Source organism: Neomonachus schauinslandi, chromosome 5 (assembly GCF_002201575.2).
Source record: "Neomonachus schauinslandi chromosome 5, ASM220157v2, whole genome shotgun sequence".
In the NCBI taxonomy this organism is placed as follows: domain Eukaryota; kingdom Metazoa; phylum Chordata; class Mammalia; order Carnivora; family Phocidae; genus Neomonachus; species Neomonachus schauinslandi.
This window is the reverse complement of record NC_058407.1, coordinates 108,404,211-108,421,028: the sequence shown is the minus strand read 5'-3', so window position 1 is coordinate 108,421,028 and position 16,818 is coordinate 108,404,211. Positions and strand designations below refer to the sequence as shown.

General features: G+C 39.2%; 1 protein-coding gene and 1 non-coding gene across 2 annotated transcripts in view; both read left to right on the top strand.

The window, feature by feature from the left end:
- The window catches only part of CCDC7 (coiled-coil domain containing 7), a 178,987-nt gene that overhangs the window by 157,007 nt on the left and 5,162 nt on the right, over positions 1 to 16,818 (top strand). The window lies entirely within an intron of this gene.
- LOC123324896 lies at positions 1,529 to 1,666 on the top strand. Its single transcript, XR_006540095.1, has one exon. It is a non-coding gene; the product is annotated as a U4 spliceosomal RNA (small nuclear RNA).

Genomic DNA, 16,818 nt, shown 5'->3' with positions numbered 1-16,818 from the left:
ATCATGATTTATGGAATCTAGTTCTATTTTCTTTTTTTTTAAACGATTTTATTTATTTATTTTAGAGAGAGAGAGCACAAGTAGGGGGAGAGGGAGATGGAGAAGTAGACTACCCACTGAATGGGGAACCTGATGAGGGGCTGGATCCCAGGACCCCAGGATCATGACCTCAGCCTAAGGCAAATGCTTACCTGAGCCACCCATATGCCCCATTGTTCTACTTTCAATATCCAGAGAATTTAAATTCCAAGTCACCCTTGGCAACAAAATCCCATTAACACTTTTCTTTGCAGCTTTCCCTGATCAGGATGATTCCTCTAGCATTTATGAAATTACAACATACAGCATTTCACATCAATTTTTATCATATATCCAGATGCAATAGTTACAAAATACAAAGCCATTTAAAAATTCTCCTTTTTACTCATTGCAAATTCATACTAGCAATACATTTAGCATTTACAAGGTTAACATTAGAGCCACAGAAGATCCCAGCTGGAATGGAAGGGGAAGAGAGTGATGCCACAGTAGTAACAGGGCTAGGTTGAAGAAAAGACTAGAGTTCTCCCCACCCAGCCTTATCCCCCCTTAACACTTACCTCCACCTTTTTTCCCCTTTGCTCCAGCACTAGCAGCTGATTTAAACTTTTTCCTTTCCACCTGGAGGAAAGAATAACTACAAACTAGTTTTTACAGCCTTTGGCACATCCAAAGTCCACCTTTGGGTATTTTTAGGCCCTTATCCTTCCACTTGGTAGAGAGAACAAAAATCCAAGACATCACCCAGGCTGCATCTTTTCCCCTCATTTCACCAGAAAAGCAGCCAAGGGGATCCAGCAGACCAATTCTCCTGGGGTTGAAATTATCATTTTCAGATTCTATAGGTAACTTTTACCTCTCAGCTGCTATCAGCTCAGCAGCTATTTCATAATAGGTGACTCCACAGCCACCCAAAGTTAATCATATTCCATCCCAACCTTTCATAACTCCTTTTCCCAAACAGTGCTTTCATCATTTTTTAGTGAGTGCAGGGGCCATTCTAGTGAATCCCACTTCTGATGCCAACTGTGCTGGGGGTCCCCAAAGCCATCCCTATGTACAGTGATTTACTAGGAGGACTAAGAGGGCTCCACACATAGTCATTATCATGATATTATAGCAAAAGGATACAAAGCAAAATCAGCAAAGGGAAAAGGTATGGGGCAAGGTTTGGAAGACATTAGGTACAAGCATCCAAGAGTCCTCTCTTTGTGACAACACATGAAATTATGTCTACCAGGTAAGCTCGTTAGAGACTCAGTACCCAGAGTTTTTACTGGTGGCAGGTCTTATAGACACGCTGTTCCTACCATGTACCAAAAAATCCATATTCCCATAAGGAAAGCAGGTGTTCAGCATGAACCACATTGTTTGCACAGTTTGGGCACAATGAGCCACTCTTTGTCTGATGTAAGGCTTCCAGTGGGTTTATTTTCCACCTCCGTGATGGCCCAATCAAACTAGTTCTGTTTTCCAAAGCTAAAATATCAGCTTTGCGCAGTGGCAGTATCGTAGCCAATGAGGTTTATCCGAGGCGCGATTATTGCTAATTGAAAACAAAGCTAAAATATCCAGATAAGTCATATACAACTAAGAATATAATGTAGGTTATTACACTACAATAGTATTTATTGAAAAAAACTTACAAGCAGAGTAGAAGCAGAACACATGTAATATTCCAAGCTCTCATTTTGCACAAGGAATGTTTGGACTAGAGACAACTTGATGGATAATGGAAAAGTGCTCTAGGGGAAGGATCCTATTTACATACTAGTATATATATTTATAGAGAAGTAGGAGGGGTACAGAGAAAAATAGATGATTCTCTAATTGTGAAACTCCCTGATGAAGGGGAAGTAGACATGTCTATAGAAGGGTGTGTGGAGGGAGTTCACAGTCCAATATTGCAGGTATCAGTGAAAGATTTTGAGAATCTCTGCCAAGCTACTGACTAGGGAAAGGAAAATATCCACCTTGACCATACAAGAGAAAATATGTTTATCATCCTCATTAACCAATAATTTGTTTTTCTAGTGTTAGAATACTTTTCCTTTATTGTTTCATATACTTGCCTTATTTTATATTTTTAATTCCTATTTTTAATTATTTCAGTAAAAACAATAGCTGTTATTTGTAGCTAGTCAACATTTTCAGTGTAAGATATATATTTTTTTTGTAGTTTTTAATTTTATTATATTATGTCAGTCACCATACAATACACCATTAGTTTTTGATGTAGTGATCCACGATCCATTGTTTTCGTATAACACCCAGTGCTCCATGCAGTACGTGCCCTCCTTAATACCCATCACTGGGCTAACCAGTCCCCCCTCCCCCCCCTCCCCTCTAGAACCCTCAGTTTGTTTCTCAGGTCCATAGTCTCTCATGGTTCATCTCTCCGTCCAATTCCCCCCCCCATTTTTCCCTTCCTCCTCCTAATGTGCTCCATGTTATTCCTTATGTTCCACCAATAAGTGAAACCATATGATAATTGACTTTCTCTGCTTGACTTATTTCGCTTAGCATAATCTCCTCCAGTCCCATCCATGTTGATGTAAAAGTTGCCTATTCATCCTTTCTGATGGCTGAGTATATTCCATTGTATATATGGGCCACATCTTCTTTATCCATTCATCTATTGAAGGGCATCTCGGCTTTTTCCACAGTTTGGCTATTGCGGACATTGCTGCTATGAACATCGGGGTGCATACGGCCCTTCTTTTCACTACATCTGTGTCTTTGGGGTAAATACCCAGGAGTGCAATTGCTGGGTCATAGGGTAGCTCTATTTTTAAATTTTTGAGGAACCTCCACACTGTTTTCCAAAGTGGCTGTACCAGCTTGCATTCCCACCAACAGTGTAAGAGGGTTCCCCTTTCTCCACAACCTCTCCAACATTTGTTGTTTATTTCCCTGTCCATTTTGGCCATTCTAACTGGTGTAAGGTGCTATCTCAGTGTGGTTTTGATTTGGATTTCCCTGATGGCTAATGATGATGAACATTTTTTCATGTGTCTGTTAGCCATTTGTATGTCTTCTTCAGAGAAGTGTCTTTTCATATCTTCTGCCCACTTTTTGACTTGATTATTTGTTTTTTGGGTGTTGAGTTTGAGAAGTTCTTTATAGATTTTGGATACCAGCCCTTTATCTGTAGTGTCATTTGCAAATATCTTCTCCCATTCTGTGGGTTGCCTCTTTGTTTTGTTGACTGTTTCCTTTGCTGTGCAAAAGATTTTATCTTGATGAAGTCCCAAAAGTTCATTTTTGCTTTTGTTTCACTAGCTTTTGGAGATGTATCTTGAAAGAAGTTGCTGTGGCCGATGTCAAAGAGGTTACTGCCTATGCTCTCCTCTGGGATTTTGATGGATTCCTGTCTCACATTGAGGTCTTTCATCCACTTTGAGTTTATCTTTGTGACTGGTGTTAGAGAATGGTTGAGTTTCATTCTTCTGCATGTGGCTGTCCAATTTTCCCAGCACCATTTATTGAAGAGACTGTCTTTTTTCCATTGCATGTTTTTTCCTGCTTTGTCAAAGATTATTTGACCATAGAGTTGAGGGTCCATATCTGGGCTCTCTATTCTGTTCCATTGGTCTGTATGTCTGTTTTTGTGCCAGTACCATGCTGCCTTGGTGATCACTGATTTGTAATATAGCTTGAAATCAGGCAACGTGATGCCCCCAGCTTTGTTTTTCTTTTTCAACATCTCCTTGGCGATTCAGGGTCTTTTCTGATTCCAAATTTTAGGATTGTTTTTTCCAGCACTTTGAAAAATGTCATTGGAATTTTGATTGGGATGGCATTGAAGGTATAGATTGCTCTGGGTAGCATAGACATTTAACAATGTTTATTCTTCCAATCCATGAGCATGGAATATTTTTCCATCTTTTTGTGTCTTCTTCAATTTCTTTCATGAGTGTTTTGTAGTTCCTAGAGTATAGATCCTTTACCTCTTTGGTTAGGTTTATTCCAAGGTATCTTATGGTTTTTGGTGCTATTGTAAATGGAATCGTTTCTTTAATTTCTCTTTCTACAGTTGCGTTGTTAGTGTATAAGAAAGCAACTGATTTCTGTGCACTGATTTTGTATCCTGCCACATTACTGAATTGCTGGATGAGTTCTAGTAATTTGGGGGTGGAGTCTTTTGGGTTTTCCACATAAAGTATCATGTCGTCTGTGAAAAGAGAGAGTTTGACTCCTTCTTTGCCAATTTGAATACCTTTTATTTCTTTTTGTTGTCTGATTGCTGTTGCTAGGACTTCTAGTACTATGTTGAACAACAGTGGTGAGAGTGGGCACCCTTGACGTGTTCCTGATCTTAAGGGAAAGGCTCTCAGCTTTTCCCCATTGAGGATGATAATCGCTGTGGGTTTTTCATAGATAGATTTTATGAGCTTGAGGAATGTTCCCTCTATCCCTATACTCTGGAGAGTTTTAAACAGGAAAGGATGTTGTATTTTGTCAAATGCTTTTTCTGCATCAATTGAGAGGACCATATGGTTCTTCTCCCTCCTCTTATTAATGTGTTCTATCACATTGATTGATTTGTGAATGTTGAACCACCCCTGCATCCCAGGGATAAATCCCACTTGGTCGTGGTGGATGATCCTTTTAATGTATTGTTGGATCCTATTAGCTAGGATTTTGTTGAGGATTTTGGAATCCATATTCATCAGGGATATCGGTCTGAAATTCTCTTTTTGATGGGGTCTTTGCCTGATTTGGGGATTAAGGTAATGCTGGCCTCATACAATGAGTTTGGAAGTTTTCCTTCTGTTTCTATTTTTTGAAACAGCTTCAGGAGAATAGGTATTATTTCTTCTTTGAATGTTTGGTAGAATTCCCCGGGGAATCCATCAGGCCCTGGATTCTTGTTTTTTGGGAGGTTTTCGATCACTGCTTCAATCTCGTTACTGGTTATTGGCCTATTCAGGTTGTCAATTTCTTCCTGTTTCAGTCTTGGCAGCTTAAAGGTTTCCAGGAAGGCCTCCATTTCATCCAGATTGCTCAGTTTATTGGCATATAGTTGTTGATAATAATTTCTAATAATTGTTTCTATTTCTTCGGTGTTAGTCGTGATCTCTCCCCTTTCATTCATAATTTTATTAATTTGGGTCCTTTCTCTCTTCTTTTGGATAAGTCTGGCCAGTGGTTTATCAATCTTATTAATTCTTTCAAAGAACCAACTTCTAGTTTCATTGATCTGATCTACTGTGTTTCTGGTTTCTAATTCATTGATTTCTGCTCTCATTTTAATTATTTCTCTTCTAATGCGTGGCTTAGGCATCATTTGTTGCTTTTTCTCTAGTTCTTTAAGGTGTAGAGTTAGTTGGTGAATTCGGGATTTTTCTATTTTTCTGAGTGAGGATTGGATGGCTATGTATTTGACCGCCTTTGCAGTATCCCATAGGTTTTGGACCAATGTGTTTTCGTTCTCATTGATTTCCATGAATTGTTTAAGTTCTTTTTTGATTTCTTGGTTGACCCAAACATTCTTGAGCAGAGTGGTCTTTAGCTTCCAAGTGTTTGAATTTCTGCCAATTTTTTTCTTGTGATTGAGTTCCAGTGTTAGAGCATTGCGGTCTGAGAATATGCAGGGAATAATCTCAATCTTTTGGCATTGGTTGAGACCTGATTTGTGACCCAGTATATGGTCTATTCTGGAGAAAGTTCCATGTGCGCTCGAGAAGAATGAGTCTTCTGTTGTTTTAGGGTGGAATGTTCTGTAAATATCTATGAGGTCCATCTGGTCCAATGTATCATTCAAAGTTCTTGTTTCCTTGTTGATTTTCTGGTTAGATGATCTGTCCATTGCTGAGAGTGGAGTATTGAGGTCTCCTACAATTAACGTATTGTTGTCAATATGACTCTTTGTTTTGGTTAACAGTTGGCTTATGTAGATGGCTGCTCCCATGTCGGGGGCATAGATATTTACAATTGTTAGATCTTCTTGTTGGATAGACCCTTTAAGAATGATATAGTGTCCTTCTGTGTCTCTTATCACAGACTTTAGTTTAAAATCTAATTTGTCTGATATAAGAATTTCTACCCCAGCTTTCTTTTGAGGTCCGCTGGCATGGAAGATAGATCTCCATCCCATCACTTTCAGTCTGGATGTATCTTTAAGTTCAAAATGAATCTCTTGTAGACAGCATTTGGATGGGTCCTGTCTTTTTATCCAATCTGCAACCCTGTGCCATTTTATGGGAGCATTTAGGCCGTTCACGTTGAGAGTGATTACTGAAAGATATGAATTTATTGTCATCATGTTGCCTGTGAAGACCTTGTTTTTATAGATTGTCCCTGTAAATTTCTGTTCTATATCACTCTTGGGGTCTTTCTCCTTTTATAGAACTCCCCTTAATATTTCTTGAAGGGCCGGCTTAGTGGTCACATATTCTTTCAACTTCTGCCGGTCATGGAAGCTCTGCATCTCTCCATCCATTCTAAATGAAAGCCTTGCCGGATAAAGTATTCTTGGCTGCATGTTCTTCTCATTTAGTACTCTGAATATGTCTTGCCAGGCCTTTCTGGCTTGCTAGGTCTCTGTGGATAGGTCTGACATTATTCTGATGTTCCTCCCTCTGTATATAGGAATCTCTTCCCCCTAACTGCCCTTAAGATGGTTTCCTTGGTTCTAAGATTTGCAAGTTTTACTATTACATGCCAGGGTGTTGGCCTGTTTTCCTTGATCTTAGGAGGGGTCCTCTCTGCCTCTAGGACTCGAATGTTTGTTGCCTTCCCCAGATTAGGGAAGTTCTCAGCTACGATTTGCTCAAATACATCTTCTAGCCCTCTCTCTGTCTCCACTCTCTCCGGGATTCCAATGATTATGACATTGGAACGCCTCATGGTGTCACTTATTTCTCTGATTCTATTTTCATGGATTCTGAGTTGTTTTTCCCTGGCCTCCTCTTTTCCCTTTTTATCTATTATACTGTCTTCCAGATCGCTTATTCTCTCTTCTGTCTCAGTTACCCTAGCTGTTAGATTATCTAGATTGGATTGGATCTCATTGATAGCATTTTTAAGTTCTGCCAATTCCGCTTTTATTTCTGCCCTTAGAGACTCTATGTTGCCATTAATTGATTTCTCCATTCTAGCCATTGTCTTCACAATTGCTAGCCTGAATTCCATCTCTGACATCTTGGTTATGTCTGCATCCATTTGTAAATCTGCAGCATAAGTCATAATCTCTGAGTCTTTTCTGTTTTGGGGGCTCCTCCTCCTAGTCGTTCTGTTGATGGGTGTTTGAGGGAATGTATTGAGTCGAAATTATTGACCAGAACCCAAGCAAGATGCACCTGTTTTCTTGGGACCTTACGGTTGCTGGCCTCTTGTTTTCCAGCCTGTCTTCTGCGGGAGGGGCCTGCCACGCTGTTACTCAGGCAACCCTGTTTGGGCGGAGTTTCCCTGCGCCCCTGTGGCGGATGATGGGCTCAGTGGGAATCAGTCTTTCCACCCCCGGAGGTTGCAGTTCACCTGCTTGATCCCGGCGCACCGAGTTTCCGTCTCGGAGGCTGCAGTTCACGTGTGCGTGACCGTCGCTCCGGTTTCTGTCCGAGGGGGCTGCAGTTCCCGTGTGCGCGACCCCGCTGGTCTGGTTTTCCACCCCGGGGGCTGCCCTAAAGTTCTTTCCCGATGCTACTGGTCTGCGAGTCTGTGCCCCGTCCACAGCGGGTGATGCTGTCACTCACCGGCGGTGTAGGATCCCCACAGCTGCCATTTATCCTCCGATATCTGCCCGCAGGATCACGGCTCTCCACTTCGTACCTCAAAACCAACTGCCTGCGATATTCTGTTTGTAGAGATCCAGATCTTCTTACATCTCAGGCTGGTTTCGTGGGTGCTCAGAGTGGTCTGGTAGTTATCCAGCTCAATTCCGGGGACCAGTTGAAATAGGGTCCCCTACTCCTCTGCCATCTTTCCCCTCCTCATGTAAGATATGTTTACTACGTTTACAAACTGTTTCAAAGTAGTAAACAAACCTTGTTTTCTCTAGATGAAATAATTCTAAGTATTTTAACAATTCATTTTTCCAGGCTTTTAATCATTTGTATTTTTACTGAATCTTTTCAGAATTTTTGAGTTCCTTTTTAGTTGAGGAGCCTAAAACTAATCACTATGAAGAATTTGACCAATGATAATTATAATTTTTAAAACTATCAAAATATGATAAATTTTGAATGTTAATTTTACATTCATTATATTGAAATTTTCCTATGAAGTTAATATTTAGAATCATTTGAGGTTGTGCTACACATTTTGAAACCTAGATCTTTTGTTTTCCTTGCATATAGAAATACATTCTACATCTTCCTCTATATTTCCATTGATAATTAAAGGTTCAGTGTATATATCAATATTTACAAGAGAATTTTTTTCCTAAGGGAAGAGAGAAATGCTTTGGGGATTATGCTGACAGTTTAGAAAATGGTTGGAGTTATAAGGAAAGCTGAAAAAAAAAGGTCTTCAAACAGAAACAGACAAAACAACTCAGGACAGATTGGGCAGTAATTCAATAGAAATCTTCCATTTTGCCTGGATGATAATGTGTTAAAAGGGTGTCTGATGATATGCATAACAGATTGTGCCTTTATACATCTATTTGCTTGGTGAGAAAAGGATGCAATACTCAGATCTTCAGATTAACAAAGGTATTTGTAAGCAAGAGTGGATTTATTCTTTTTTTTTATGTTATGTTAATCACCATACATTACATCATTAGTTTTTGACGTAGAGTTCCGTGATTTATTGTTTGCTTATAACACCCAGTGCTCCATTCAGTACGTGCCCTCTTTAATACCCATCACCAGGCTAACCCATCCTCCCACCCACCTCCCCTCTAGAACCCTCAGTTTGTTTCTCAGAGTCCATAGTCTCTCATGGTTTGTCTCCCCCTCCGATTTCCACCCTCAGTTTGTTTCTTGAGATTAAGAATTCCTCATATCAGTGAGATCATAAGATATATGTCTTCCTCTGATTGACTTATTTTGCTCAGCATAATATCCTCAAGTTCCATCCACGTCATTGCAAATGGCAAGATTTCATTCCTTTTGGTGGCTGCATAATATTCCATTGTATATGTATACCACATCCTCTTTATCCATTCATCTGTCGATGGACATCTTGGCTCTTTCCACAGTTTGGCTATTGTGGACATTGCTGCTATAAACATAGGGGTGCATGTACCCCTTCGGATCATTACATTTGTATCTTTGGGGTAAATACCTAGTAGTGCAATATCTGGGTCATATGGTAGCTCTATTTTCAACTTTTGAGGAACCTCCATACTGTTTTCCTGAGTGGCTGCACCACCTTGCATTCCCACCAACAGTGTAGGAGGCTTCCCTTTTCTCCACATCCCCACTAACATCTGTTGTTTCCTAACTTGTTAATTTTAGCCATTCTGACTGGTGTGAGGTGGTATCTCATTGAGGTTTTGATTTGGATTTCCCTGATGCCAAGCAATGTTGAGCACTTTTTCATGTGTCTGTTGGCCATTTGGATGTCTTCTTTGCAGAAATGTCTGTTTATGGCTTCTGCCCATTTCTTGATTGGATCATTTGTTCTTTGGGTGTTGAGTTTAAGAAGTTCTTTATAGATTTTGGATACTAGCCCTTTATCTGATATGCCATTTGCAAATATCTTCTCCCATTCTATCCGTTGTCTTTTGGTTTTCTTGACTGTTTCTTTTGCTGTGCAAAAGCTGGGCTTTTGTTTGATGAAGTCCCAATAGTTCATTTTTGCCCTTGCTTCCCTTGCCTTTGGTGATGTTTCTAGGAAGAAGTTGCTGTGGCTGAGGTAGAAGAAGTTGCTGCCTGTGTTCATCTTTAGGATTTTGATGGACTCCTGTCTCACATTGAGGTCTTTCAAACATTTTGAGTCTATTTTTATGTGTAGTGTAAGGAAATTGTCCAGTTTCAATTCTCCTGCATGTGGCTGTCCAATTTTCCTAACACCATTTATTGAAGATACTATCTTCCATTGGACATTCTTCCTGGTTTGTCAAAGATTAGTTGACCATAGAGTTGACGGTCCATTTCTGGGCTCTCTATTCTGTTCCATTGATCTATGTGTCTGTTTTTGTGCTGGTACCATACTGTCTTGATGATGACAGCTTTGTAATAGAGCTTGAAGTCCGGAATTGTGATGCCACCAGCTTTGCTTTTTTTTTCAACATTCCTCTGGCTATGCGGGGTCTTTTCTGGTTGCAGCGCAGGGATAAATTCCACTTGGTTGTGGTGAATAATCCTTTTAATGTACTGTTGGATCCTATTGGCTAGTATTTTGATGAGAATTTTTGCATCCATGTGCATCAAGGATATTGGTCTGTAATTCTCCTTTTTGATGGGGTCTTTGTCTGGTGTTGGGATCAAGGTAATGGTGGCCTCATAAAATGAGTTTGGAAGTTTTCCTTCCATTACTATTTTTTGGAAGAGTTTCAGAAGAATAGGTATTAATTCTTCCTTAAATGTTTGGTAGAATTCCCTTGGAAAGCCATCTGGCCCTGGGCTTTTGTTTGTTGGGAGATTGTTGATTACTGCTTCAATTTTCTTAGTGGTTATAGGTCTGTTCAGGTTTTCCGTTTTTTCCTGGTTCAATTTTGGTAGTTGATACATCTCTCGGAATGCATCCATTTCTTCCAGGTTATCTAATTTGCTGGCATAGAGTTTCTCATAATATGTTCTTATAATTGTTTGTATTTCTTTGGTGTTGGTTGTGATCTCTCCTCTTTCATTCATCATTTTGTTGATTTGGGTCATTTCCCCTTTCTTTTTGATAAGTCTGGCCAGGAGTTTATCAATCTTGTTAATTCTTTCAAAGAACCACCTCCTAGTTTCATTGATCTGTTCTACTGTTCTTTTGGTTTCTATTTCGTTGATTTCTGCTCTGATCTTTATTATTTCTCTTCTCCTGCTGGGTTTTGGCTTTTTTGCTGTTCTTTCTCCAGCTCCTTTAGGTGTAGGTTTAGGTTGTGTATTTGAGACCTTTCTTGTTTCTTGAGAAAGGCTTGTATTGCTATATACTTGCCTCTTAGGACTGCCTTTGCTGCATCCCAAAGCTTTTGAACAGTTGTGTTTTCATTTTCATTGGTTTCCATGAATTTTTTAAATTCTTCTTTAATTTCCTGGTTGACACATTCATTGTTTAGTAGGATGCTCTTTAGCCTCCACGTATTTGAGTTCTTTCTGACTTTCCTCTTGTGATTGAGTTCTAGTTTCAAAGCACTGTGGTCTGAAAATATGGAGGGAATGATCCCAATCTTTTGGTACCAGTTGAGACCAGATTTGTGACCTAGGATGTGATCTATTCTGGAGAATCTTCCATGGGCACTAGAGAAGACTGTGTATTCTGTTGCTTTGGGATGGAATGTTCTGAAAATATCTGTGAAGTCCATTTGGTCCAGTGTGTCATTTAAAGTCTTTATTTCCTTGTTGATCTTTTACTTAGATGATCTGTCCATTTCAGTGAGGGGGTGTTAAAGTCCCCCACTATTATTGTATTGTTATCAATGTGTTTCTTTATTTTGTTATTAATTGGCTTATATAATTGGTTGCTCCCATGTTAGGGGCATAGATATTTACAATTGTTAGAACTTCTTTTTGTATAGACCCTTTAAGTATGATATAGTGTCCTTCCTCATCTCTTATTATAGTCTTGGGTTTAAAATCTAATTTGTCTGATATAAGTATTGCCACCCCAGCTTTCTTTTGGTGTCCATTAGCATGGTAAATGGTTTTCCACCCCTCGTTTCAATCTGGAGGTGTCTTTGGGTCTAAAATGAGTCTCTTGCAGACAGCATATTGATGGATCTTGCTTTTTTATCCAATCTGATAGCCTGTATCTTTTAATTGGGGCACTTAGCCCATTTATATTCAGGGTAACTATTGAAAGATAGGAATTTAGTGCCATTGTATTGCCTGTAAGGTGGCTGTTACTGTATATTGTCTGTCTTCCTTTCTGGTCTATGTTACTTTTAGGCTGTCTCTTTGCTTAGAGGACCCCTTTCAATATTTCTTGTAGGGCTGGTTTTGTGTTTACAAATTCCTTTAGTTTTTGTTTGTCCTGGAAGCTTTTTATCTCTCCTTCTATTTTCAATGACAGCCTAGCTGGATATAGTGTTCTTGGCTGCATATTTTTCTCGTTTAGTGCTCTGAATATATCATGCTGGTCCTTTCTGGCCTGCCAGGTCTCTGTGGGTATGTCTGTTGCCAATCTAATGTTTCTACCATTGTAGGTTACAGACCTCTTGTCCTGAGGTGCTTTCAGGATTTTCTCTTTGTTTTTGAGACTCATAAGTTTTACTATTAGATGTTGGGGTGTTGACCCATTTTTATTGATTTTGAGAGGGGTTCTCTATGCCTCCTGTATTTTGATACCTGTTTCCTTCCCCAAATTAGGGAAGTTCTCTGCTATAATTTGCTCAAATATACCTTCTGCCCCACTCTCTCTTTCTTCTTCTGGGATCCCAATTATTCTAATATTGTTTCACCTTATGGTATCACTTATCTCTCAAATTCTGCCCTCATGATCCAGTAGTTGTTTATCTCTCTTTTCTCAGCTTCTTTATTCTCCATCATTTGGTCTTCTATATCACTGATTCTCTCTTCTGCCTCATTTATCCTAGCAGTTAGAGCCTCCATTTTTTATTGCACCTCATTAATAGCCTTTTTGATTTTGACTTGGTTAGATTTTAGTTCTTTTATTTCTCCAGAGAGGGTTTCTCTAATATCGTTTATGCTTTTTTCAAGCCCAGCTAATATCTTTAAAAGCGTCATTCTGAACTCTAGTTCTGACATCTTACTAATGTCCATATTGATTAGTTCCCTGGCAGTTGGTACTGCCTCTTGTTCTTTTTGTTGAGGTGATTTTTTTCCATATTGTCAATTTGTCCAGAGGACAATAGATGAATGAGACAACAAAATGCTAAAAGGGTAGCAACAACCCCAGAAAAATATACACTAAACAAATCTGAAGAGACCTGAAACCAGGGGAATGAAAGGGAAAGAAAGAAAAAAGAAAATGAAAAGAAAAAGATAAAAAAAAAAAAAAAAGAATATGATCAGGCTGGTGCATAGATCAGTGCCTCACACTAGATTTTGGGCATATTTTGGTCTGTTAGAAGAAAGTGGCTCCCAAAATTTTAAAGAAAGAAAAACTTACATATGTACAAAAATAAGGATAATACGATGAAGGGATGGAATATGACTATAAAGATGAAAATTATAAAAATTTTATAAAAGGAATTGATAAGAAGTTGGTTGAAAAAACAAAGAAGAGGTTTTAAAAAAAAGGGGAGAGAATGTGATCAGGCAGGAGACTAGAACAAAGCCATACACTAGAGATTTAGGGTATATTTTGGTCTGTTATAAGAAACTGTATCCCCAAATTTTAAAGGGAGAACAACTTACATATATACCAAAAATAAGGTTAACTACTATGAAGGGATAGAATATGACTAAAAATGAAAAATAAAAAAGATTTTTTAAAAAAGGCTTGATAAGATGTTGGTTGAAAAAGAGAAAAAGAAAAATTCAAAGAAAAAGAAAAAGAAAAAAAATTAAAAAAATTAACTTTGAAAGACTAAAGAATTGGGGAAAAAAGCCATGAATTCTATGTGCTGTATTCCCCTCGTGCTGGCGTTTTGCCATTCTCATTGATCAGTAAACTTGTTCTTGGCTGGCTGTTCTTGCTGGTCTTCTGGGGGAGGAGCCTGTTGCTGTGGTTCCCAAATGTCTTTGCTGGAGGTGGAATTGCCTTACCCTTGCCAGGTCGGGCTAAGTAATCTGCTCCTCGGATTTGCTCTCAGGAGCTTTTGTTCCCTGCAAGCTTTCTGCATAGCTTTGGAGGATGAGTGTGAAAATGGTGGCCTCCCAATCTCCACCCCGGAGGAGCCGAGAACTCAGGGCCCCACTCTTCAGTGAGCCCCCAGAGACAAGCAGTCAGTCGCTCCCATCTGCTAACCCAGCCTGTGACCAAGCATTTCTATCTCTGGCACATGACCCAGTTTGGAGTCTCCAAACCCAGCAGATTCCTGTGGTGCACTCCCGTGCCACTTCTCCCAGGGGAGGAAGGGGAGTCTCCCCAGATCTGCCCCTTGTTGGGTCCCTGCTGGAAGAGCAGTGGCCTGACTGTGCCGCTGATCACAGGTTATGGCAACCCTGAGCTGAGAGCCCGCTCCTCAGCTCCGTCTCGGCAGCCAGCTTCCCTGCTCCAATATCTGGGAGCTCTGCTGCACTCAGGTACCCCCGGTCTTCCTGTGACCCCGAGGGTCCCGAGACCACACTGTCCCAGCGAGGGTTCCACCCCCAGTTTAGCCATTGGAGCAACGTCCCTCAGCAGAGCCGACTTCTAAAAGTTCCCATTTTGCACTCTGCTCTCTATCACTTGCCAGAAGCGGCCAACAGAGGCTCCCTCCCCCACCATCTATCCTCCCGAATATCTCCTCAGATTCACTTCTCCGCACGTCCTACCTTCCAGAAAGTGGTTGCTTTTCTGTTCAGAGAGTTGCTGCTATTCTTTTCTTCGATCTCCTTTTGAGTTCATAGGTGTTCAGAATGGTTTGATCCCTATCTAGCTGAATTCCTGGGACCAGATGACATTTAGGTCTCCTACTCCTCCACCATCTTGCTCCTCCCCGCTATTCTTTATATATCTCTATATATTATGTCTTTATATTGCATCAGTGATGTTGAAGACTGTCATGTAGAATGCTATCAACATCCTTATTATCAAAGCTGTTAATATACATGCTCATAAGGATACTATTATACTCTGTGTTTTAACACAGTGATGACTAGAAAGAATCTTAATCAGAAGTGGAGGAAAAATGATGCAAATTTAGCAAGACTTATACAATATATTTAGGTTGTTCTGATAATTTACCAAAGATTGGGGATTGGACAAATCATTATTATTTTCTGTGTGACTATAGGCTGACTTTCATAGACTTTCTATCCTCTTCCTCCTTTCTTCTCCTCTTCCTCCTCCTTCCCTCTTCCTCCTCCTTTTCCTCCTCTATGTCTTCTTTTCTTTTATCACTCAAACAAACATCAGGCCTTGAAAGTATGCCTGTTTCCACTTCTTTTTTTTTTAAAGATTTTATTTATTTATTTGAGACAGAGAGAATGAGAGAGACAGAGAGCACATGAGAGGGGTTAGGGTCAGAGGGAGAAGCAGATTCCCTGCCGAGCAGGGAGCCCGATGTGGGACTCAATCCAGGGACTCCAGGATCATGACCTGAGCCGAAGGCAGTCGCTTAACCAACTGAGTCACCCAGGCGCCCACCTGTTTCCACTTCTTAGAGATATCTCTTTGGCTGATGTGAGCTTGAACAGTACTGCTTGCATACTTTTCTAGTATTTTTCATTCTTGTCCCGCTGTAGCAGAAGTATTATGGTGTTATGCAATGACAGTTCTTTATGGTTGTGGGAACCAATATAAGTGGGAAAAGCTTGCATGTGGGAATATGGTTATAAATAAACTTTGTATTATATTCTCTGTATTGTATTTAAGGCCTTGTTCTTGATATTGCCACACATTTTCTCTCTTGTTATAATAGGATCATTTGCCTGTGTAGAATCAACTGATTAATGATATCCCCTAATAAACGTTTCAAAATCTTTAAAAGTATTTTGCTTTCTACTTATAGCTGTGTGGTAATATTAGCAACAGGAGTGGTGATTTGTTTATAGCTGCAGGTATGTTTGTAAAAAAGCATCAATTTATATTATGTACTTCAACAATTGTTAAGCTTCAGTGGCCAAAAAATGACAACAGTCCTCTAGGATATGTCTTCAAAAATGGTTTACAGAAGAGTGTTAGACTATTTTATAACTAGTCTTTTTTAAATTCAAATACCTGATAAAACTAATAAATCATGTTTGAGGTTGAGATAGCCTTAATTTAGGACAGGCAGCCACCTATTCTCTTTAATATTGGAATCCATTTTATAACACTACTACAAAAGTCTGTTTGTCATAAATTGTCTTTTTAGCCATCAATTATCTTACACTTTTGTTCTCAGAATTGTCCTCCATATCCCTCTTTTTTATAATCCAAAATCAGGTGTTTGAAATTCATCCTAAAGTAACAGATTAGGATCAGTGACAATAGTTACGTTGTAAAATTTTGCATCTGTGTGACCAAAATTTAAATTATTTTCAGCACTGCAATAAACCTTAGGCAAATTATACTAACTGGAGTAATAGCTGTATAAAACAAAGAACCATCAAAATCTGTTTCATTTGATAGGGCTAGAAAAGCTATGTTAAATTCTATAAAACATAGGTAGTTTGTAGTTGGACCATTTAAATTATCATCTAAACTGGAATGCTGGGACAAGCATACACTGAGACTGTGTGGACAAACCATGATATATGGTTACTAGTTCTGGAACCCTAATAAGCTGATCTTGACAACAGGTGAAGAATAAATAGTTACTACCTTGAAGAAAACTAACTCAGAGCTTGGAAATTGACTCTTGTGGAAGACAGTGATCTTTTATATATTCATTCTGAGATGAAATTGTGGAAAAATAACTTTGGAATAAATGTGACTAAAGGGCATCCTCTAAAACATCTTGTGCTCTACTTTGCCTGACCAAATATTTTTTGTTCTGTGCCTGTTATGATCTTGAATGGCTCTTATGTTAAGTATTTTAAATGTTACTTAATTCTGTATATCTATTTTAAATCCCAAAAGATATATTATCTCTGACTTGTTATCTAGCAGCAACTTCGTATTTGTATTACCATTAATGAATGAATAATTATG